At 38.7% G+C, this 25676-nt stretch overlaps 1 long non-coding RNA gene across 1 annotated transcript; it reads left to right on the top strand.

The window, feature by feature from the left end:
* Positions 1–1207: 1207 nt before the first annotated feature.
* LOC116655679 lies at positions 1208–19692 on the top strand. Its single transcript, XR_004310744.2, has 3 exons — positions 1208–1219; positions 18586–18588; positions 19605–19692. It is a non-coding gene; the product is annotated as an uncharacterized LOC116655679 (long non-coding RNA).
* Positions 19693–25676: the final 5984 nt, after the last annotated feature.

Genomic DNA, 25676 nt, shown 5'->3' with positions numbered 1-25676 from the left:
TGTCTTGTAATAAACCGAAGATCCCATAGCAGGACCCTCCTCTCAAATAAATAGCCCCGGACATCTAGCGAGTATTCGCACCGTATGCGCTTGGGTTGCCGCCTCTAAAAAGTAGCACCAACCCACTTCCCATCCCAAAACACCATCTTGCACCGGGCCGGACTAAGGTGTCACTTCTCCCGTGCCGAGAGTCAGCCTGGCTGCCTGGTATACAAACTCTGCCCACTTTAATACGGTGGGTTCAGGGTACCTGGTGACACCCTTTTCAAAGAAGCCCTACCCGGCAGCCGCTTCGCTTTCTTTGCCGACTCGGCCTGGCTTCGTATTCTGACGTCGTAGCCCAGATTTGACGCAGATTTGGCGAAAAGCGAACGCCACAATTCGCCTCGAGAATTTTATTAGAATTTCACACGAAAAGTTGATTGCGTCCCAGGGCATATTTCGGCAAATAAGCAGTGAACTAAAATAAAACTACTCGTACATTTCGATTAATCTAGCTCCAAGCTAGCTCAGTTGCCAGGAAGTGCGTTCAGGATTTTTGCTTTCCCACAGCATCTGCGGGTAACAATCACACATTATGGTTATAACCTTTTTTAAATATATATTTTAATTTTTATTTAATGAGTGACGTTATATGGGGTATTTGGAGAAGGTCCCATTTGAAATGAATAAACAAAAGATTGGATTTAACATATTGAATTATTAAAAAAATAACATAATAACAATTTTACCTCTCATTACTCCTTTGTGGTCTTTTTTTTTGTCTATGCTCTATTTTATTGGATTAAAGTTGAAGTGAAGGGCTGATCACGTTATGAGTCATTAAAAGGGGCCCCATAAAGTGTTGAAGTGATAACTTTACAGGGCTTTAGCTAATTAAAGTTTTTATAGTATTAATAAAATAAGGAGTGTCCCAACCTTCATTGTTTTGGCGATCAGTTAAGGACCAAATTGGGGAAAAAATAAAAACAAAAAGAAAATAAGGAAACTAAATAAAATAAAAATAATTGTTTGGATTGGTTTGGAAAAACAAAAAAAAAGAAGAAAACAAGGCGGATCGGCCAGGTTTCTTACTCCCAAAGCGATTGCTAAATGTTATATATGTATATCAATATAAATATGAATTGATGTTCGTTAGTCTCTCTAAAACTCGAGCCTCGAATGGCTAAACGGATTTATCTTATCTTGGTTTTGAATTATTCGTGGAGGTCTAGGAAATGTTTAAAATGTGAGAAAAATTCGAATAATTGCCGGAAAAATCCTCAAATTGCATTTTTCTATTTCCCATACAAACGTTTTCTAAATAAAATGGAGAGTCAATTTGTAATTTATTACCGCTGCATGAAGTTCAAATTCGCGTGCGCGTAATATTACGTTCCAAAACTCAACAAAAGTGAATCGCGAACGCGACAAAATGCATAGTACATAAATAGTTGTTGCTCTCATCGAGAAACTTAATTTAGGCTAATTTCAGTTAAGACTATATAGAAATCGAAAGATAAATCTTAAGTTTTGTCACAAATTAAATTTCGGAACGCAATCATATCATAATATTTGACATTAGATTTGAAAACCAACTAATATGTCAATCCATCCTGTCGCATTTCAGAACACGGAAAAAAGTATTTTTGGTTACGATATCTATTAGTGTATCCTTCTATCGTTGTGGGTACGTGCGCGAGAACTTCATTTACTTTGGTGGTTCTTTGTGATAGTGACATTCCATGTATTGTGCTCTTTTTTGTGATAGTATAAGCGGGAAATTTTCTCACTTTGATTAAATACAAATTACGATGCCGAGGAGAAGACGGCCTGACTTAGGTCGTCGTAGTCAATCAAATGTGCGAAGAGCTACCTCAGGTGCTAACTGCACTGATGACCAGAGATAGACAGATCAAGAAAATTGTCGTATTGCTATGCCAGAATTGCGTTTTTTAGTGAGTGACAATGTGGGATAGGCTTAGAATGCAACGAGTTCGCGCACATCAAACACAACAACAGCACGCTAGACATAATGAATTTGATGCTGGCACAAGTCCCAACAGTTTTTTTTGTAGGTAAAGTGGGCTATTTTTGTAGGTAAACTGGGTAGGTAAAGCTAAATTGAAACTCCAATATTGTAGAAATGTAAAAAACGGCTATTACATTTTTTCAATATTGGAGTTTCAATTTAGTTTCCAATCCAGATTTAGCCCTAGATATTAGGCACTATTACTGAAGGAGTTGTGTGCAAAAGGAGTTCCATATGGAGCGCTTCGCTTTGCGGATGGACTTTTTACAAAGGCCTTGTATTCGGTCCAAAGTGTCTCCTCGTTTGCGGCTTTTGCCCTATTTAACAGGGCTCTGCTTGCCGTCTGGAGGGACGCTAGCTCTATAGACCACCAGGGTGGCCAATTTCGCTTTATTTGGTTTTGTTCTTGGACATGTTTATTTGAGGGCATTGTTGCAGGCTTGAGTGAATTCTTGGGCCAAAGTGTTAAAACTATCCACGTTTTGAGGATAGTCAGGAGGCTTTGGTGCAATAGTGTTTAACAGGATTTGATAAAAATTGGACCAGTTGGTTTTTTAGGGTTTTAAAAACTAACCTATGGTCTATGTACCTGTGGTACATAGTTTCTTAGTTAGTTACAAGAGTGTTTCTATAGGACTTCCCAAAGGAATATGTGGCTAAGTATCTGTTTCGATACAAGTGTGAGATCAATGGATTCCCTGCGGTTTGCAATAATGAAAGTGGGAATATCTCCCTTATTGCAGAGGAAAAGGTTTGACCTAAAAATATTGTTGAAAAGAGATTCACCGAGGTCGTTTTTCGCCAATTGTGAGTGGTGAGCGCTGCCCTGTTCTAGCATTTTTAGTACCTCGACAGGGGGGTTCCGGCCTCTCATAGGCCATTTAAGACGACAGTAGCTGGATAGGAGTCGTTTGGTACTTATGGAGCAAAAAAATTTAAGGTGATGTATATTCCTCGTTGATCTTTGTCGTTGTATTTGGGTAATTTAAGTAATTCCATTCTTTTAGTTTAGATTTGTATATTTGTATTTTATTTGGTTGGAGCAGCAATGGTGCCTTTATTCTTTAAGTCTAATTAAGGCTAAGTCTCATAGGTGCGATGCTCGCAGGCAGCGGCAGAGGGACGGCTATGTATCTATATTTTTATGTATAATGGAATGAACATATATATATTGCTATGCACTCTCGAGTGGAGGCGCGAGGGGGTATGCATATGCTGTCCGTTCGTTACAATTATGCCGACGCTAGCACTTCCTGAGTGCGGGCTAAGCCATAGCGATCGGTTCATATTTCGGCAACTTAGGGTCTATGATCGGGACTTTGAAATATGTAAACACTGCAACAAAGTGTTACAGTACGTACCCTTTAAGTACTTTCGGTATAGTGGGTATTCAATATATGTGCATATTACATCTCCCTCATTTTGAAAAATAACTTAATGTAATGAAGATATTTTTATAATAAAAATTTCTAGTTAATCCCTTTTTTTTCTATTTTTAAAAAATTTTTTTTTTATTATGTTATTAGAATCAAAGAAATTGAATTTATTAAAAGAAGTGTGCCTTTGTACGGCCATACTAAGTGCAATTTATGAAATAAAGATTTTTAATCTATCCTTATGAACTGTTTGTTTCTTATGTTTGTTATTTGTTATTACTATGTTATCTCTGTCTCATATTTCCGTTACTATATACGGACCTGTATATTTAGGATCTAACTTATGACCTGTCTCGTTTTTTAATAAAACTTGGTCACTTACTGATATATATATATCCCTTACTTTATGATCGTATAGTAGTTTATTTCTATTCTTATTTGCTTCTAACATAACTCTAGCTCTTTTATAGGCTACTTCTAATCTATACTTGCTCTCCTTAGCATAGTCATCTATATTATATAGTGCTTCTACACTATCTATGCTATTAAAATATTTAGGTAAATGACTTGTTTTACCGAATACTAGCTCATATGGACAATAAGTATGTGCAATAAGTATAAGGTCGTGTTGAAACAAAAGTCAAAATATTGAAGCAATACGTCCCAATCAGTTTTATCAACCGAAATGTAAGGTCGTATGTACTCATTAAAAGTTTTATGACTTATTTCTATTGTTCCAACTGTCTGGTGGTGGTGTGCTGTGGATGTAATATTTTCCATTTTTAAATATTTGCACAAATCGTCTATAATTGAATTCTTATATTCTGTTCCCATGTCCGTAATGAACGTCTTCATTGGACCGTACTTCAGGATAAAAGATTCAAATATTGCTTTATCGACAGTATTAGCATTTTTATTTATAACAGGTATGGCAACTAAATACTTAGTTAAATCACATATTAAAGTGACTGCATACTCATTGCCATTTTCTGATTTTGGCAGTGCACCAATGGTGTCCACTATCACTCTGTCGAAAGCATTTATTGGTGTGTCTGTAATTGTTAAAGGAGTCCTTATGTGTTTAGTTATTTTGGCTTTCTGGCGTTTTTGACATTTTCTTACGTACTCAGTTATATCTTTAGACATGCCTCTTCAGTAATAGAGTATTTTTACTTTGGCAAAAGTTTTTGATATGCCAGTATGACCTCCTTGAATTGGATCATCATGAAATGTAGACAAAATTGCTTCTTTTTCTTTTAAATTTGTTATTTGGGTCACCGGGTTGAGTAGCGCTACTCTTAATGTTTTCAAGATTTTATTGCCCATTAATTTAAAATTATCTATTGAAGACCTCCTTGAATTGGATCATCATGAAATGTAGACAAAATTGCTTCTTTTTCTTTTAAATTTGTTATTTGGGTCACCGGGTTGAGTAGCGCTACTCTTAATGTTTTCAAGATTTTATTGCCCATTAATTTAAAATTATCTATTGAAGTATGTTCAAAGATATTTTCCCACGGTGCCACTTTGAGTTGGCTGATTTTATGTATACCGGCTTGCATTTCAAGCCTTTGGAAAAATTTATTTAAGTCAATAACTCCATTAGTATATAAATCACTAACATCATATCTTGCAGTAATTTTTCTGCCTTGTTTAAATAAACATAACGTATTTTTTATCGGCAAGGTCACTACTTTACGTACTTCATCATTGTTTATGACGTCGTATACGTTGGCGTCGTATGCGGCTTAGAAGCATTATTTAAAGATTGCATAGGTAATTCTTGTTTTTGATTTTCCGCGCGAAATTTTTGTCTACTTTGATATCTGGTAGTGACTTTCAATATATTTCTAGTTATACTTTGTAGATCTTTGATGGTTATCCTTGATAAAGCATCAGCTACATAATTATCTTTTCACTTTAAATATTCGACTGTAAGGTCGTATTCTTCTAGTTCGAGCCTCATACGTGTCAGTTTTGAACTGGGATTGATCATTGAGAAAAGGTATATTAAAGGTCTGTGGTCTGTTTTTATTAAGAAATGTTTTCCATATATATATGGTCTAAAATGTAATATCGCCCAATTATAATTGCAGCTAATTCCTGCTCAGTAGTACATTTGTTACTTTCACCTTTTGTAAATGCTCTTGATGCGTATGCAATGGGAAGTTGGAGACCATTATGGTTTTGAGTTAAAACCGCTCCACATGCTTGCTTACTTGCTTACGTATACGATTATACAGAATTCTTTAGTAAAATCTGGATATTGTAGCAAGGTAGGTTCCATAAGTTTTGTTTTTATGTATTGAAATGCATTTTCACACTCATCCGTCCATTTAAAAGGAACAATCTTTTTACATTATCTTGTTTTGTGCCGTGAAGTGCCGTGTGTAGTCGGCGAAATTTTTTATAAAACGTCTATAATAGTTACAAAATGCGGAACTGGCTGAGTGCGGAACTGGGTAGTTCATAATGACATCGTATTTCTTGTCATCTAGAAGTATTCCTTTATCAGTGCATTTATGACCTAGAAAAGTCACTTCATGCATAAAAAATGAACATTTTTCTGGATGTAACCTTAGGTTGTATTTCCTACATTTCTCGAAAACATCTGTTAAGTTCTTAAGCATATGTTTTTCGGATCAGCCAATTACTATTAAGTCATCCATATAAAGGAATGCTTGAGAAGGTTCTAGACCAGAGAACGCAATAGTCATCATTCTCTGAAACGAATTAGGGGCTATTTTTAATCCGAAGGGTAATCGCGTGAAACGATATGAGCCGTTGCTCGTTGAAAAAGACGTTATATCTCTTGAACCTTTTTCTAGTTCAATTTGATGGAATCCTGACATTAAGTCAAGACATGAAAAGTATTTTGATCGACCTAGTTGATCTAAAATGTCATCAATTCTAGGTAATGGGAATTTATCAGATAGTAATTTTTTATTAATCTGGCGGTAGTCAATTACTAATCGCCATTTCTTTACATTTGACACGGGGGATGATTTCTTAGGAACAAGTAACAATGGGCTATTGTATTCAGATACTGACGGTTCGACAATCCCGTCAGAGATTAATTTACCTACTTGCTTTTTTTTCATGATCTTTTAATCTCAGTTTCTGCTTATAAAAATTATTTGTGGTTATTGATTCGGTTTCCAATCCGAATATATCGCTATACTGGGTGCATAAGCTAGAAAGCTGTGACTTGAACTGTGGAGGGAAGTTTTTTGAAAGTGGTGATAGTACGGATTTTTTTCTATTGTCTGAATTTGTGTTGACTACATTGTAGTTCGAAAGTGATTCATATGTTAGGTTATTAGTACTGTTAAGAGGAGCCCCGTAAACACTCGTGATACTCCAATGAGTTCTGTTTTAAAACTGTTTTTATTTCACACACTTCTCTTACAAGAAAGATACATGAAAATCTTAAATCTATTTAAAACTACTTATCAACGGACTGCTCGCTGACATGCTATGTGACCCTTTCTTAAGTGCCTCAAGTGCACCTCATAAACATTTGGTTAGACTGCAGGAGATCGTCTTTCAAACCATGCTGTTAATTACTTATTCACATGGGTCCGATCTCCTACATTCTATGTTTGGAATTTTTATCGTGTTCAATGCTTGAACATTCTGCAAAGGGCCACAAAAAAGGTGTACATTTTATATATATTAAATTCATTATATTGTCCATTGATAACGCTAGATAGCGGACTATATATGTATATGTGTATTTCCGCTTTTGTATTAAATTTACAAATTTATTTTTTCAATATTAAAAAATATTATTATTATGATTATTCGATAACAATATGTTGTTAATTATATCATTCTATTACATATTTTAAAAATTTTAACATTGTTTAAGTTATTTTATTAGCTCCCATGTTCAACTTAATGTTTGAACATCCTGCAAGGGGCCACAAAAGTGCTTGACTTGTGTTTACATTTTTAAATTAATTATTATTTCTGTTCGATTTCTTAGTGGACTGTATTATTATATATATTTTTAATTTTTTTATTTTAGTGGACATCTTGAAAACTTTTTTCATTCGATATTTTAGTGGACTGTAATGTACTTATTTGTTTCTTATTATTTTTAGATATATGTAGCTTTTCTTTTTTATTTGATTGATTACTTAATTATATGTATAAAACCATTACATTATACATTAAACATATAAAATAAACATTTTTTTTTTTAATCATTCGGCATTGAGGTTGACAATGCTATAGCCATCAATTGTCTTTTCGACATTAATTTTCTTAAATAGGATATAATAAGTACAGTTATGATTATCATTACCAAAATTAAGGAGCTATGACCTGACACATGATGAAAGTCGATATTCTTCAATTCTACATTTTTTGCTTTCAAATCTTCTATTTGTTTGGCCAGGTGAGCTATTTCCGCTGTATGATTCATAACAGGAGGCTTTAGAGGGTCCCAAGCTATTTTCGGAATCTCTTTTATTTCTCCTATATAAGCCGAAGCTAATGCTTCTTGACTTTCCTAGAGGCCACCTCGCTGGATGGCAACTATCATCTTTTTTAGTAAATTTTTTAAAATTAGTTTTACCTATTTCTGTTTTTATGTCATTGCTATCCTCTTCTTCTACCTTCCAATATCGGTCCATTTGTTTCAGCACGATACTGGTTGCTACGATTGAATTACTACCCCTGGATTTCGTGCATCCTGACACTGTCCATCCAAAGATAGTTTTTTGCCCAAGAAGCATACCCTTTTTGGTTATCTCCGGCAGCAAAATTTGTGGATATAAATCCGCACCAATTACCAGGTCAATTCGACCAGGTTTGTCGAAATTGCGATCCGCTAAATAGAATCCTTTCCAATCCGACTTTTCTATAAAAATTTTATTTGTGGGAAGACTTTTCATTAATTTTGGCAAAACAATTGCGTTTGTGCTCACTTCTTTTGAATATTTAGAATTATTCTTGATTGTCAATTTTAATTTGTGATTTGAAACACAGGCACCTGTTGCTGATATTCCACTTATTTCAGTGTGCGCTTTTATTTTTGGCAACTTAAGTTTTTGTGCCGCTTCTTCAGAAATTAGAGTGCTTTGTGACCCATTGTCAATCAATGCTCTAAATTTCCTGAATTCACCATCTTGACCTTTAATCTGAACATACGCCGTGGCCAACAACGCTGGTTCAGAGGTCATGCATGTATTTACATTCTCTTTTTTAAAATGTAACATGCTATGGTGTAGTTTTTGACAATACGAGCATACTAGCTCGCTTGGACATTTTGAGTTTGAACTGTGCTTTAAACATCTGTAGCACCAATTCAATTTTTTAACCATATTTGTTTTTTCCTGCGGACTTAATGCTTTAAATTTATAGCAAAAACTTAATTGATGCCCGGGCATTTTGCACATCGGGCAAGCTTGGTTATTTGTGTGACTATTTTGCATTATTTTTCTAGTTGGCAACTCATTTCCAACTGATGTCAACGAACTAAGCCGTTGATCTAAAAATTCTATGACATCTTTCAAATTTTGAATGTCATTTGACTTTTTAACTTGGCCCTCATATTGTTGACGAGCCTCAATAGAAAATTTCTTTAAAATAATATGCGCAAAAATGCAATCTGATTCTTCAGTCAGATTTGCTTTAAGACGCATCATATAAATTGATTCATTTATAGAATCAATTGTATTTTTTAAATGCCTATATGAGTCCAAATTTATTTTTGGAAGCTCAATCAGGCGATTTAATTGGTCTGAAAATATCTTTCTATTATTTTCATACCTTTTTATGAGCAACTCCCAGGCTGCATCATAATTATTGCCTGAGCCAAGCAATAAATGGGAGACCACATTTCGTGCTTCCCCTTTTAGAGCACTTTTAAGGTATCTTAGCTTCAAGGATGGGCTTAAATCCATTCTTGAATGCACTAGCTCCTTGAATAATTCATAAAAATGGTCCCAATCTTTGGAGTTTCCAAAGAAACTGGGAACCTCAATTTTTGGTAGGGTAGGTAGTTCGTCCATTTTAGGATTACTACCTTCTACCTTTTCTAATCGACCCACTTGGGTTTTATTGTTCATGAGCTCAATGTGTATTTCCACATCTTCTCTGAGCTCTATTATTTTGGGCATATATTTATTATTTAGCCCTTCAATATTTATAAGATCGGACACTGTTTCTACTCTGCTGAGAAACATTTTTAATTTTTTAATTCTTATCGGAAAGGTCTCAGCTTTCCTTTCTTGGATTTCTATATACGTTTGCTCGAGGTAATCCTCGAGATTCTTTAAGGCACCCTCAAGCCTAGAAAATAGCTCATCCTGGCCAATAATATTTTTAATTTTTTCCTTAGCGGACTTGAATTTTGATAGCATGCTATCGAAATGTTTTTTAGTAAAATATTCGTGCTCTACAGCACCAAGTTGAACCAAATGATTATGGTTCGTGCAGGCTCTAAGCTCGATGTTCGTAAGTGATTCCCTATCTTCTTCTACATAAGAATTTTTTGCGAGAAGCGCATCTACTTGCCGGGTGAGACGCACCTGGTCTTCTATTATCGCGATTTTTTCTTTTGTCGACATATTGGATTTTTTTTTTTTTTAATTAATTAAAATAATATAATTAAAATTATATTTAAGTTATAAACAAAAAGACCAAACTTGCCGATCAATATATTTTCTGCTGTTGTTTGTTGTCGCTGCGCTGTTGATGCTGCTTCTTCTTGGGGTGTTGTCACTGCTGCTGGCTGATGTTGCTGTTAACCTTGGTGTCGCTGCGGATGTTGCTCCTGCGTGGATGACTTGCTTCGGCCGATATTGCTCCTGATGTTGCTCGGATGTTGCTTCTGCGTGGATGACTTGCTTCGGCCGATATTGCTCCTGATGTTGCTCGGATGTTGCTTCTGCTTGGGGTGCTTATTTTCTGTTGATGTTGGTGTCGCTGCGGATGTTGCTGCTGCTTGGGGTGCTGCTGCTGCTGTGACTGATGTTTTATTTTTTTTTTTTTAAGTTTGTTTGTCCACAATTTACTTTTCTTTTAAACTTTTACACTTTTATTCTTCTTTTAAACTTTTCCGATGTCGGGCCTCGGATACGCCAACACAAAATTTTTATATTTTATATATTTTTATTATTCTGGTGTCGTTCCAGAAAACACACGATAGAAGGAAATATTTATTTATTTTTGTATTTCCTTTCTATTCGATTATGCTCATTGGCATTTTTATTATTTTATTCTCTGTGTTCCTTACCTCTTGGGGGGAAACAACAGAGGACTACGATATTTAAACTGAGCTCTTTTTTACTCAGATCGCAGCCTTATTTTTTTAGCTACCTTGGGCTGAGAATTTTAATTTTTTCTACAGCCACTTATAGGTGCCAGTTTTTTAAACCTGAGTCTCTTACCACAGGGGGGAAAACGTCAGGGTGTCTCGATGGACCAAATGTTAAGAGGAGCCCCGTAAATACTCGTGATACTCCAATGAGTTCTGTTTTAAAACTGTTTTTATTTCACACACTTCTCTTACAAGAAAGATACATGAAAATCTTAAATCTATTTAAAACTACTTATCAACGGACTGCTCGCTGACATGCTATGTGACCCTTTCTTAAGTGCCTCAAGTGCACCTCATAAACATTTGGTTAGACTGCAGGAGATCGTCTTTCAACCCATGCTGTTAATCACTTATTCACATGGGTCCGATCTCCTACATTCTATGTTTGGAATTTTTATCGTGTTCAATGCTTGAACAAGTACTGACTACTTGGTCGGTATTTGTTGTGTTTATTAGTCTTATGAAGGCATTATTAGATGTTGCTATGGTATTTGCAATATAAATGCCATGCTGAATTTCCTGATTTGGAATAAATACACTGTCTTCTTTTAAATTTAGTTCAATTTTCCGAATAACTTGGGATCTTGCTGGCAGAAGTATTAATTGGAATTAGAAATTTTAAATTGTTGGCCACTCTTCCGATGGCTTAAAGTCTAATTGACAGTTGAATTTTTTTATAAAGTTATAATATATTATATAAATTAAAGCCACTCTTCCGATGGCTTAAAGTCTAATTGACAGTTGAATTTTTTTATAAAGTCGATGCCTATTTTTCCATTGCATGGACTTGGGAAATGTGAATTTAGGATATGAAAATCGTATGGAATTATGTATTTAGTTGTCTGTATCTCCAAAGAAACTAAACTTTTGGATTTGGTTATTTCTTGACTTATGCCTTTTATGTCTATGATGTGATCATCTTTTATGTTTTGGAAGTCATCCGAAGTTTCTTTTAAAATGGAAATGTCTGCACCTGTATTTATTAAAAAGATAAGCTCTTTTCCAGTACATTGAAAAATGAAACGAATATATTTTGGCTGAGATTAATGGTGTGAACTCTGACTTCTTTTATTATTGAGTATTTAAAGGGCTTTGGGAGTTTCCCGAAGTGTTTTGGTTAGTGTTTTGTGTAATTCTGACATTGCTTTCATTATTGCCATTGGGGCCTTGGTACGAGTTTCCACCGCCTCTATTGTTTCCTCTACATTGACCTCGTCCTCCCCTGTTATTTTGGTTGTTGTAGTTATTGTTGTTATTTTGGTAATTGTTGTTGTAGTTATTGTTGTTATTTTGGTAATTGTTGTCGTAGTTATTGTAATTACCACGAGAATTACCTCTATAATTTCCACGTCCGCGATTTGAGCCGCGCTGTGGATAATTCTGGAAATATAGGACAGTATTTGACTGTCCAGTTGCTTCGGTGCAACTATTGACAAATTTGGAAACAGCATCGTTCTTAGTACTAAAGGTGTCAGCTTGCATGATAAGTTTTACCTTATCGATTGTGCAAATTTTAGTCATTGCTTTGACTGCATGCTGCGTGGAATAACTTCTGGCTAGCTCTAAAGGTAAACCATCCGTTATATATGCACCTTCTAAGGCTTTCGTCATCTGCTCAATTTCTTGCGTATATTGGTTAGCAGTTTTATTGCGCTGCTGTAGGTTCATCAGCTTCGCTGATAATACTTCTACAGTTTCGCCTTTGACGTTGCCTCTTAGTTTACAAATCCATTCAGTAACTGTTGTTTCATTACCGATTAGATTTCTGACCTTTTAGCTTTGTTTTTATTATGGAGACAGCTAATTCTTCGTGCTCGCCTTTTATTGATTCTATTATTGGCAAAGCATCAATGAAACTTGTTAAATTTTCAGCCTTACCATCAAAAACTGGTATAAGCTTGGATGCTGTATTAATAAAATCAATATTTGATTGTGCCATTGTGACAAAGTTAATTATTTTGTTTTCTATCACACTGGAGGTATCTGAATCTGTTGAATTGTCCAGATTAGTGTATACCGATGGAATAGTGAGATTATTCAAATCTTCATCCTCTATTTTGAGGTTTACTTTGGGAAGCTCTTCGGACTCTGATTTATTCGCTTCTGTTGATTCTGGGTCAGGTGCAGTGTCAACTGCTATTGGGGTGTTTAGAACGGTTGGTACCGATATTTCTAAACTGTACTTTTGTTTAACAAATATTAAATTAGATCGTAGTCGAATCAAAAGTTTCGATACCTGTGAACAGTGATCGTGATTTAACCTTTCCCTGTGATTATGTTCCCTGTGATTATGTATTAGCATTCGTGCTTCATTAAAGCACTCTACAAATATTTCAACATGCTTCCTAACCGTGTTCTTTTGGATAGGTCTATTCTGGGTTAGTGACTTATATAGTTTAGCCGTACTTTGTGAGAGGAATCTTATAAAATCTTATAAAAACAGCGGCGCACATAATAACGACAAGGATTACTAAAAGTACATGTACCCAATATAGATCAACATTGGTAGATTCTACCTTGTTGATGACATTGGCAGTGGAATTCACTTTTTTTACTTATCGCATTACTGCGCAATTAAGTTAAGAAGCTTCCTACCTAGTTTTTTGTGTAGCTTTACAGGCTACACGTCTAATCGAGCAGAAAAGGTACCGCTCAATTTTAAAAAATATTATATTATGGATATAAAAAAAATCTGCATCGCAGTGCAATCAAAAAAAAAATATGCAACGCAGTGCATGGAAAAAAAAGGCTTGGAAAAATTTTGGTTCGATATTAGTTTTTGGTTTATCACTTTTATTTGATTTTCCGAGTGAGTTGTGCTCTGTGGTACTCTGTTTTGGAGGGTTTCTCTTCTCGTTATATAGCTTTTGCGCCGTCGTCCATGCGGGCGGTGTTGATTGAGCAAATAGCAGCCACTTTATGCGGGCTATTCTTTTGTTGATTTTTTTTTTAGTCCTCCACGTACCATTGTGCACACTCTACTCACTCAGACGTGTTTTTTCGTATCTCCTCCTTGTATTACGCTCTTCCCGTATGATGTTTTTTCCTTTAAATCCTTTTGCATTTTTCCATCCTTTGGTTCCTTTTAGCCAAATATCTTCAGATTCCTAAGTAATGGTGCCGCTCCAACGATCAAAATGTCTCCGATTTTTACAATATTCTTTAAGTCTAATTAAGGCTAAGTCTCATACCTTCAATGTTACCTTCAATGTTAGCTATTAATAGCTTGTGCTCCTTGTTCGCTAGTTCAGAAACCCTACCTCCTGCTTTCCATGATTCCTGGACTAGGACTATGTCGGCTCCATCCTCAGCCAGATGGAGCAGCAATGCAGCTGAGGCTGCCTTACAATGGTGGCTGCCTTACATATGACAGTTCAACTTTCAACATTGCGATCAGGACAGGAGGTGGTCCTTGTTCCCGTGCCAGGAGCCCAAACCATTTTTCTGCTAGGGCTGCTTCTACCCATCACCACTTATACCTTGGGGCTTTACCGTCGGGGTTACCCCTGTCGATAACCCGGCAGCAGGATGCGGCTTTTTGCGATCTCTGCGAAGGACCGCTTTGGCTGTGTTCGTAACCACTTCGCCATTGGTCCTCCCGGCATATCCTGGGATCTTTCCCTCTTGGGGTGTGGTTTTGGCTCCTGTTTTGGAGCTGTTGGTCTTGGCGTCATGCCATATAGTTGAAGGCCTCCTATGCCATATTCCACCTTCTTGGAGGTTGGCGGAGGTTTTCTCCGATTTGGCTCTACCGTGGCTGCGAAAAATCTGCCGAATCTGAAGAATCCTTTCGGCGTAATTATTTATGCCAAGTTTGCCAACCGCTTGTGGTTCGCTGCGCTTTCCCGCAACTGCAGGATGCACCAAGGCCCTTAGGCCGGGAGATGCCGCCCTGCTGGCGGTAGTTGGTGGCTTGGCATTGACCGCCCTTTCTCGCCATCTGCGGAGTCTTCGATTTTTGGCCAGTCTCATTCGTCATTGCCAGAGCTGTGGGTTTTATGGCAGATCCCGACTCCTTGATTTTGTGTGTGTATATCTTATGATTTGCAGAGAAGTGATTGTCCATCCGGGTGGAGATCCGCGATATTGAAGGCTTCATTGAATAGGGCGTCATCAGGTACCCTGAACCCACCGTATTAGAGTAAGCAGAGTTTGCATACCAGGCCCCCCACCAGGCTGACTCTCGGCACGGGAGAAGTGACACCTAAGTCCTCACCTAGGCCCGGTGAAAAATGGTATTTTGGGATGGGTAGGTGCAGTAGTAGGAGCTACTTTTTAGAGGCGGCAACGAATTTCGTGATGATTGCAATTAAGATGTTATTTTTGGACATGTGTCACAAAGGTGAAAGACCTTATTCCTTGTCTGTTCAATTAAGTTCTATCAAAGCTATTGAACTTCCTATCTCTCCGTTTTTCTTACGTAATTATTGCTCAGACATTTTCCAGTGAATGTGAGTCCGAATTCTATTCAATTTCCAGCTTAAGGTCACTTGCCTGCTCGTGCCAAAGAAAAATCAAATAAAAATTCATTATATTTGATTTCGATGGTAAATGATTTTAAAGCGCTTAATACATAATTTGTGCCGAGCAAGATAAAGTGCTTTTTCCCCAATCGCTGACCCAAAAGGATTGTCTGCCCCAAAAATGTTAAAATGGCTTTCAGCAGATACGATTTAGTCATACTTCTTTTCTTATTTTCTTTTACTTTTTATTTTTATTGTCTGATTTATACATTATCCAACAATCGCTTTAGATCCAGCAATCGAGTAAGATATCTGTCCGATCCGCCTTGTTTTCTGCTACTTCTTTTTAATTTTACCAAAGCAATCAAAACAATTATTATACCCTTGCAGAGGGTATTATAATTTTGGTCAAAAGTGTGCAACGCAGTGAAGGAGGCATCTCCGACCCTATAAAGTATATATATTCTTGATCAGGATCACCTCCTGAGTCGATATGAGCATGTCCGTCTGTCCGTCGGTCCGTCTGTCTGTTTCTACGCAAACTAGTCTCTCAGTTTTAGAGCTATCAAGTTGAAACTTTGCACACACCCTTCTTTCTATAAGTCGGAACGGCCGGGATCGGTCGACTATATCCTATAGCTGCCATATAACTGATTGATCGGAAATGCCATAACTTTGGTGTTTTTTATGTTAGAGGGTTAAGACCTTCCATACATGTTGTATTTGACCAAAATATCTTGTGTAAAAAATTTCTCTCATAGAACGATCGAAATTGACATAACTTTGGTGTTTTTTAAGTTATAAAGATGGGACTTGGTACAGATTCTATTTTGGGCAAAATAATCTGATTTGCCAAATTTCTTTAGGATCGGCCGATTATATGCGATCCGCTATATATCTAATATTATAAGATGCGTGGCGCCACGCATGTCTGTCTGTCTGTCTGTTTCTACGCAAACTAGTCTCTCAGTTTTAAAGCTATCGAGTTGAAACTTTGCACACACCCTTCTTTCTGTTGCAGGCAGTACATAAGTATCCTATAGCTGCCATATAACTGATTGATCGGAAATGCCATAACTTCGTTGTTTTTCAAGTTAGAAGGATGGGATTTTCAACGGATGCCTCTTTGGGCAAAATAATTCGATGTGCCACATTTCATAAGGATCGGCTGACTATATACGATACGTTATGTATCTAATAATTTAAAATGCATGGCGCCCCCTAGCGGACTGCAACTCAACTGCAATGGTATATAAACTTCGGATCCGCCCGAAGTTAGCTTTTCTTTCTTTTTATTTTTATTTTTTCTCCAAGTTTGTCCTTAACTGATATTTTTTTAATACTACTTTAAAAAATTTAATTAGTTAAAGCTACAATGGTTATCCTGTATGGTTATCACTTCAAAACTTTATGGGCCCCCTTTTAATGACTCATTACGTGATCAACTCCCACTTCAACTGTAATCCATTAAATAGAGCCTAGACAAAAGAAAAGGCCCATAAAGAAGTAACGAGTGGCAAACTGTTTTTATTATATAATTTTCTTTTATTAATTTAATATGTTAAGCCCAATCTTATTTTTTATTCATTTCCAAGGGGACCTTGTCCAAATACCCCCAAATAACGTCACACATTAAATAAAAATTAAAATATATATTAAAAAAAGGTTATAACAATATTGTGTGATAGTTACCCGCAGGTGCTGTGGGAAAACAAAAATCCTGAACGCACTTCCTGGCAGCTAGCTTCGAGCTAGATTAATCGAAATGTAGAGTAGTTGCCCTGAGACGTAATAAACTTTTCATGTGAAATTCTAATTAAATTGTCGAGGTGAATTGGGGATTTCGCTATTCGCCAAACTGGAATTCACTTTCACTGGAGGCGGCAACTTGGTCGCGTAAGTTCAACTGTTGACAGCAGGCCAGGAACTGTTGGCAACATGCATACGAGCCAGAATACGAAGCCAGGCCGAATCGGAAAAGAAAGCGAAACGGTAAAATCCAAAGTAACGAACTCTTTTAAGAAAACAGGTCAAAAAGAAAAGTAACAAGAGTAAATACTATACCAGAGCTAGGGATCTCAGCGTCTTCCATATTTTGGAAGAACTTCTGTGGATGTTTTTTCCGATTTGGGCTTTCCATGGCTGAGCAGAATCTGTCCAACAGTTCTCTTTTCGGCGTGAGAGTATCTGTTTTGGCCAATTTCGCTACCCTCTGGCACCTCCAGGTTCGCTACCCTCTCCTGCACCGAAAGAAGGCATCTAGGCACTTGGGCCGGGAGATGCCGCCATGGTGGCGGTAGTGGGTGGCTTACCGTTGGCAAACTTTTAGTTTGGAGAGGGGTCTACCCGGACCCTGCCTAGCTTCCTTGGCCGGACGGGTGGGCTCACTCGCCATCTGCACCGTCTTGGTTTTTGGGCCAGACTTACTCGTCATTGCCAGTGTTGCAGGTTTTTTGGGAGATCTCGACTCCTTGTTTGTAATTGTGTTGTTAATTTCAGTTTTCTTCATAATTTGGTCCCACGATTTGCGGAGAAGTGATTGTCCATTCGGGTGGAGATCCGTGGCAACCGGGTAAGGCTTCTTTGAAAAGGGGGTACCCTTTCTCACCAGGTACCCTGAACCCACCGTATTAGAGTGGGCAGAGTTTGTATACAAGGCCCCCAGCCATGCTGACTCTCGGCAAGGGAGAAGTGAAACCTTAGTCCGGCCCGGTGCAAGATGGTGTTTTGGAATGGGAAGTGCAAGATTGTGTTTAGGGATGGGAAGTGGGTAGGTGCAGTAGTAGGTGCTACTTTTTAGAAGCGGCGGCCCAAGCGCATCGTCGGCACCGCATACGGTCCCTAGATGTCCGGGGCTATTTATTTGAGAGGAGGATCCCCGAGGGATCCCCTTTATTACATGACGTAACCCTTACCAACAACGAACAGGCTCAGAGATTTCATGAACAATCGAATAAAGCTTTTGTAGACTTGGGTTAATAACCAGACTTTTTCGCAGCCTTTAAATTTCTTTTTGATCCTTGTACTCTTAAACTATCAACTCCTTCCAAACCTTTGACCATGCATTACTCTCCCCAATAGACCACTGCGGGAATCGAGATTTCCTAACGAGTGCTGGGGGTCCGGAACGTTGATTTTTTTCTGCTTCTCCTTCTGCATGGGGCAATCTAGCCTCCCGCGGTAGTCCATTGCGTCCAGAACCACTCTGTGACGGCGAGACCGACGACCGCTACACAACATTTGGAGCGACGAAGCTAAATTTGATTTGCCAGGCGCGATGAGATAAGGTGAACTTGTGAACCAGAGTCCAATAACACTCTGCAAGGCAGGAAGACACCTGATCGACAACGGATGAGGATATTGGCGATTGCCAGAAGCACTTCAATATGGCGATCCTGAGTCAAGACGGTGTTGATTGACTGGGAAGGTGATGTAGCAACGGCAATACCAGCGGTGGAAACCAAGCCTCGTACTGGTGGGAAATGGTGAAGGCTTGACAGGTGCCCGCAATGATGCAACAAGGCATGATGTCGGCGATGGCACGTTGGGCAACGAGAAGCTGAACATCCGCGTGCAAAATAACTATCCTCCACACATAGAAAACAGCGGGTCAGCAGCCGCACTTCGTCGTACCGTTGACTAATCGGCAAGGCAATGAAGCTTGGACAAGTAGGCTTGCGCCAAAACACCACACAGGGCGCATAGAGCTGGATGGGCGTTAATAACCATACACGAAGATCGGTTATTCGAAGATCTACCTCGGCCCACTTGGTTAGCTGGTGGATACGCAGCCAAAGAAAAGTAGACGCATTCAAGAGTCCGGCACCTTTGCCCCAAGTCGTGCGACTCCCAAGACGGAAGGCTGTCGTTGTTTCCGGTGAGCGTCCCACTTGGTTTTTGTGGCAGGATCCAACTTCTGAAGGACAATCTGGATGATCAAGCATCCTTGGATCTCGGCAGCAGATCCGGAACTCATAAGAGCCCGCGTATGCGCATTGAAGGCTGGTTTTTGTTTGATTGAAGGCATTTTTGTTTGGTGCTGTCAATCGTGTCCTTAAAAAGGGCTTAGAAATTCGGCCAGTCGGCATAGCCGCCGCTGAAAGTTGGCATCGGCAACGGTGGCTGGCTTGTATGGCATGGGTGAGACACCGGCACAGTCGAGAAGTGGGCAGCGATTCTCATGGAGCGATTAATAATAGCAGTTTGGGGGCATTAGTATTACGATGCAAGAGGTGAAATTCTTGGACCGTCGTAAGACTAACTTAAGCGAAAGCATTTGACTCAACACGGGAAAACTTACCAGGTCCGAACATAAGTGTTTTCTTTATAAGAATACTAGCTTATTAAATGGACAAATTGCGTCTAGCAATAATGAGATTAAGCAATAATAGGTCAGTGAGCTCTTAGATGTCCTGTGTTGCAAGCGCGCTACAATGAAAGTATCAAAGTGTATTTCCTAGACCGAGAGGTCCGGGTAAACCGCTGAACCACTTTCATGCTTGGGATTGTGAACTGAAACGGTTCACATGAACTTAGAATTCCTAGTAATTGTGAGTCATTAACTCGGACTGAATACGTCCCTGCCATTGTACACACCGCCCGTCGCTACTACCGGTTGAATTATTAAGTGAGGTCTCCGGACGTGATCACTGTGACAACTTGCGTGTTACTGTTGTTCGCAAAAATTGACCGAACTTGATTATTTAGAGGAAGTAAAGGTCGTAACAAGGTTCCGGTAACAAGGTTTATTTAAAAAAAATAATAACTAATGAAATATAAATAAAAAATGCCAAAAATATATAATAATCTTATTTAAAAAACAAGAAAGGAAAGCTCGGGCGGAGCCGAAGTTTATATACCCTTGCAGTTGAGTCGCAGTCCGCTAGGTGGCGCCACCCACGCATCACTGTGGACGGAAGTCCACCAGGTGACGACCTGCATGCCTTGGCGTGCGCGAGAAAACTCTTTATAGCCGAAGAATTAAAACTTTTCTGTAGGCAACCGATCTAAATGAATTATATACCAATCGAAAGGTGTTGTTTCAATTAGATAATTTTTGTCGAAACATATTCCAAAAGTTATTTGGTTTGGTAGAAATTAGGGTGAAAGTAAAAAAATTTTTAATCACTAATGGAAACTGTAGAATTAATGTACAATATTAAGTTTGAATTTTATTGAAGTCTAGTATAAGTTAGTATAGGGCGGAGCGGGAGCGCAAGAAAAGCTCACTTGCGCTCTCTCGTGAATTCGCCCCGCTTCGCCGCAATAGATAAGCTAGGCTTAAGTTCTTTTGACAGAAATATAATCGAAATATAATATAATAATAGAAATATAAGTTGAACCGGGTGCACGTATTTCTCGTAGTTGCTATATTTAAATTTTACAGCCACCCTTTTGTCTTTCGTTTTTTCGCGACGAGATAAACTAATCTCAGTGAACATTTTGGCGCCCCCGGGTGGGCTGTAGTTAATATAATTAAATAAAAAAGAAACAAAAACAGTGACACAAAAAAAATATATAAACAATATATAACATACATATATTCAAAAAAAAGAGTTGCTTGCGACGGTTATGGTGGCGAATTCACAAACAAAAATTAAATAATTTTCCGCGTCGCGAAACAAACTTCTCCAATCCAGCTGCTACTGGAAGGATTTGTCGTCCCCATGCCCTGCACCTGCATCGATTGTCAACGGATAGTGGCCGCAGGATTAAAGGATCCGAAAGCAGAACCCCAGGTATTTGTGCAAAAAATTGAAAGTTGAGATAAGACAAATTAAAATCCGTCTTGTGCTGGAATATTGCACCCTCCTTTCAATTCTTGGCGCATACGTACGTAGAAAAAATAGTAGAGCAAAAATAAATAACAACATATATAAAAGTTCAGGAGGTGCCTGTGGACAAAAAAAAACAGAATATATATATATTATTAGCAATCACTGTCGCCCCCTACCCCTCGTTCTCGATTGTACAAATCTTCCAAATAAATAAAAAAGTGCAGCCAAAAATTATTTTATTTATTACAGATAAAATAAAGGTGCATATATATTTGGTATACATACATACAAATAGATGCAGCGATAATATTCTCGTTTTCCCACCATTATCCGCTGCTGTATGTATGTATGTATATGCACTTTTTGGCGCGTATAGTTTAACGGAACGCCAAGTGACGCGCTCCCTACAATTTGGTTGTGCATATTGGTTTCGGTGTCATTGGCGACCAACTATTTTTTTGGATACTCTGTGCCTCGACTATCAAATAATTCGTTTATCAATTAATTAATCAATTTAGATTTTTTTTTTTGGTTAAATTTAATAAATTATTTATTATATTTAAAATAAGATTTATAAGATTCTTGAAATTAAAATTAAAATTTATTCAATTTAATTCAACAACAAGAAAAATATTTTAATAAAATTTATTTAACAAAAATGTAAATAAAATTTAAAATCTTAAAAATTGTATTGTTTTCGTTTTTGTAAAGAAAAAATAAATTTTTTATAATTTTTTATAACAAAAAGCATTCAGGATGGATCACTTCCTCTATACAAATCCGAGCTAGAGTGCAGGCTTCAGGTTTTAGATGAGGCAATTTGTAAAGCAAATCAGTTGCAAGACCAGATCGAGCAAATAGATGAATTGGATGATTTCGGAGCCGAGTTGGAAAAATTAGCAATACCTACCAAGGCAAGGATTATGTCCTTATGTAATGCCTTTAATTCAGCTGAAGAGTCCGGTCCAGCTACTGCAATTTCTGCAGCCCCAACTCGAGCTCGACTTCCTAGTTTGGCATTGCCAAAATTCAGTGGAAATTATTCGGATTTCAAAAATTTCATAAGTCTTTTCGAGACATTAGTTGACAAAGATGTGAACATTCCTGTTATTGAGAAATTGAATCACTAAATTTCTTGCCTCTCTGGTGAAGCCTTAGGAACTATCAAGGCATTTGAAGTCACCGAGAGTAATTACGACAAAGCTATCGCTAGTCTAAAAAGAGTTTATAGTAACGAAAGCTCATCTTTGCGAACCAAATACGTGAACTGTTTAGCCTTCCGAAAATTAAATTAAAGGGGTCTCATCGACACTGTGTCATCAATTTATGGATCACTATTATCCATAGGAGATGATACTAAAATTGCAAACTCAATGATTATCCATTTAGTTTTGAGTAGAGTGGATCCAGTGACCAAGCAAAAATGGGAAGAGTCACTGGATTATGAGGAATTGCCGCTGTGGTCCGATTTCGAAAAAATACTAAATCGTAGATACCAGCATCTGTCCACTGAAGAGACTAGCATCCCAAAACAAGAAAAAACTGGGTTCAGCAAGCAATTGAATAGAACTTCGTTGGCATGTTCTTCTATCAACGCCAAACCAGCTTGCAGTTATTGTAACGCTATCAACCATTTTTTGGCCCAGTGCAGTCCGTTCGCTCGCCTTGCTGTTATGCAACGGTTTGAGTTTGTTAAGTCAGCCTCCCTATGTTTGAATTGTCTGCGAAAAGGTCACACGGTAGCGAAGTGCAAATCGACCAGGTGTCAAATCTGTGCAAGATCGCACCATAAACTTCTGCACCGATTTACAGTGACTGAAAATAACTTAGCCCTTCTACTTCACATGCTTTGCATGCGTCGTCTGTAGAAAGGGTTTTGTAAGCAATGTCGATCGTAAGCGTTCGAACAAAAAATGATGAGCACATATTGGCCCGAGCATTACATGACTCAGGGTCACAAATGAATTTTATTACATCTTGCTCAACGCTTAAAGATCCGTAGGGAGGAATCGTGCATCAACTTGCTTGGAATTGGTCAAAATAATTCACAAGTCAAGAAAAAGATACACACCGTGGTGAAGTCGAGAGTCAATAGTAGCGAGTTTCCGTTCGACTGGGTTTTGAAAACAATTTCAGGCTATCACCCTGACCAGTCAGTCAACGTGAAAGATTGGACCCTACCAAAGAACTTGCCGTTAGCGGACCCATATTTTTACAAACCTCAGCGGATAGAAATGCTAATTGGAGCTGAGTCATTTTTCGAACTGTTGTCCGTTGGCCAAATAAAGCAAGGTCCGAACCATCCCATCCTTCAAAAAACTCTCCTTGGGTGGATAGTATCGGGAAAATATCTGGCAAATTCCTCAACTCCTCAACAGCCGGTCTCGAGTCTGAAATGCCAAGTAGAAATATTAGAGTCAATAGACAAAAACTTGAAAAAATTCTCTTTGTTGGAAGTAGTTCCATCTTCTAAAAAGATGTTGCCGCCAGAACAAGAGCTATGTGAGGAACATTATCGGAAGACTACAAGAATACTGCCTTCAGGTCGATTCGAAGTTAAACTTCCATTTAAGTCGGATCCAAGCGTTTTGGGCAACTCATTCGAGATAGCCAAACGCCGATTTCTGTAGCTCGAGAGAAGATTATCTCGAGATCCGAACTTAAAGAAAATGTATTTGGAATTTCTGGAAGAATACGAATCCCTAGGCCATATGTCCCCTGCAAGCAATGACGTCTTGCTTCTCCACACTACGTTATTCCCCACCAGTGTGTCTTATGGCCTCAAAGTACAACGACCAAACTCCGAGTCGTTTTTGATGCGTCCTGCAAGACATCCACACAGATGTGTTGAAATGAGTTGTTGATGGTGGGTCCAACAATTCAGGAAGAGCTTTACTCAACTCTTCTTAGATTTCGGCTAAACAAATTCGCTCTGGTAGCCGACATAAAAAAGATGTATCGTCAAGTGATGGTAAATGAAGCAGATCGGCGATACCAGTTGATAGTGTGGAGAAAAGACCCGTCTTTTCAGGAATTCAGGAAGAGCTTTACTCAACTCTTCTTAGATTTCGGCTAAACAAATTCGCTCTGGTAGCCGACATAAAAAAGATGTATCGTCAAGTGATGGTAAATGAAGCAGATCGGCGATACCAGTAGATAGTGTGGTCCTTGAAATTGTGCAAGCTCAACACCGTTACTTATGGCACTGCAACAGCCCCATTCCTGGCCATAAGGTGTTTGAAGAGGTTGAGTGAATCCGCGAAAAATGCATTCCCTCGAGCTGCTAAAGTTATTGGGTCTGACTTTTACGTCGACGACATGTTAACGGGTGCTGGTTGCGTGGAGGAACTAAAGACAATTAAGTCTGAAGTAACTCAGGTTCTTCAAAACGCTTGGTTTGAATTGAGTAAGTGGTTTTCAAACTCGCCTGAAGTTACTGCATCCGAGAGCACGGTTAAGCCAATAACACTTTCGGACTCAGAGCTGTTGCAGGAACTTTGGCTAAATAAGCTAGATTGGGATGAGTCGATTCCACTGCACTTGGGAACCGCGTGGAAAAAAATTCAGCTTGCCTTGTCACAGTTAGAAACTATCTCAATACCGAGATTTGCGATGAGTGAGCCAATGTCACTGTTCGTCCGTAGAGCGTTATGCGGCAACTACTTCAAACTTGAAGTCACGGGAGTATCGGTAGGTCCCGGAGTCGTAGTCAAAGACCGTAAATAGTTTTGACTAAATTTACCTGGATTCTGCAAGGGACTGCTCGGGTTGGCCAGACGCTTGCGGCGATCAGGCTGGAGTTGATGTGCTTGAAGTCCTGGGGTGGTTTTCCTCAAGTACCGGTGGTATGGTGGTTCGGCTGATTCCTTATCGGCCGGTCCTACTGGCGGTCCGTTTCACGGGAGCAACACTCGAAGTAGGTTAGATAGCGCGGGGTCTGCTGGTGGTCCGTTTCACGGGAGCAACACTCGAGCTAGACTGGTATGCCGCGGGGTTTCCTCGTGGTCCGTTTCACGGGAGCAACACTTGGAGTAGTTAGGTAACGCGGGGTCTACTGGCGGTCCGTTTCACGGGAGCAACACTCGAAGTAGACTGGTATGCCGCGGGATCAACTCGTGGTCCGTTTCACGGGAGCAACACGCGAAGTAATAAGGTGACGCGGGGTCTACTTGTGGTCCGTTTCACGGGAGCAACACTAGAAGTAGACTGGTATGCCGCGGATTCGACTTGTGAACCGTTTTACACAGGATCACTCGAAGTAGGTTGATTTTAAGTGCCGTGGTCCAGACACTGAGTAACGAGACGATTGACTCTGATTTCGGAACTGTCTTTATTTCAGAAGAATAAGTCTTATATAAGATGCTAAATTATACATCATTAAATCTTAGAAAGGTCAAAGTTCTGGACGTGCTAAACTAAGGTTAATGCCAGGGTCACCCACCTCTGAGTCTGCTGACTCAGGGGTTGTTTGTTCACGTCCTTGTTGATCTTGTCGTGGCCCGTTAGCTTCTTGTTGATCCGCAATGAGTGGAGAACTATGTACTCTTCCGGATTTTACTATTTGCTCCTTGCCGATGCATGCAATCAAACTTTGTCGTGGCTCGCGAGCTTCCTCGCTAGCTTCCGACTAGTGCCGAGTTAGTAGGATGGGTCACCCACCTTAGAGTTAGAGTTACATTATTAATAGGCTAGTAGGTCTGATGCTTGTATATCGTGACC

This window comes from Drosophila ananassae, unplaced genomic scaffold (genome assembly GCF_017639315.1).
Source record: "Drosophila ananassae strain 14024-0371.13 unplaced genomic scaffold, ASM1763931v2 tig00000129, whole genome shotgun sequence".
NCBI classification, from domain to species: Eukaryota; Metazoa; Arthropoda; class Insecta; order Diptera; family Drosophilidae; genus Drosophila; species Drosophila ananassae.
Note: the sequence above shows the minus strand (reverse complement) of the source record. Positions and strands in the feature narration are given on the sequence as shown.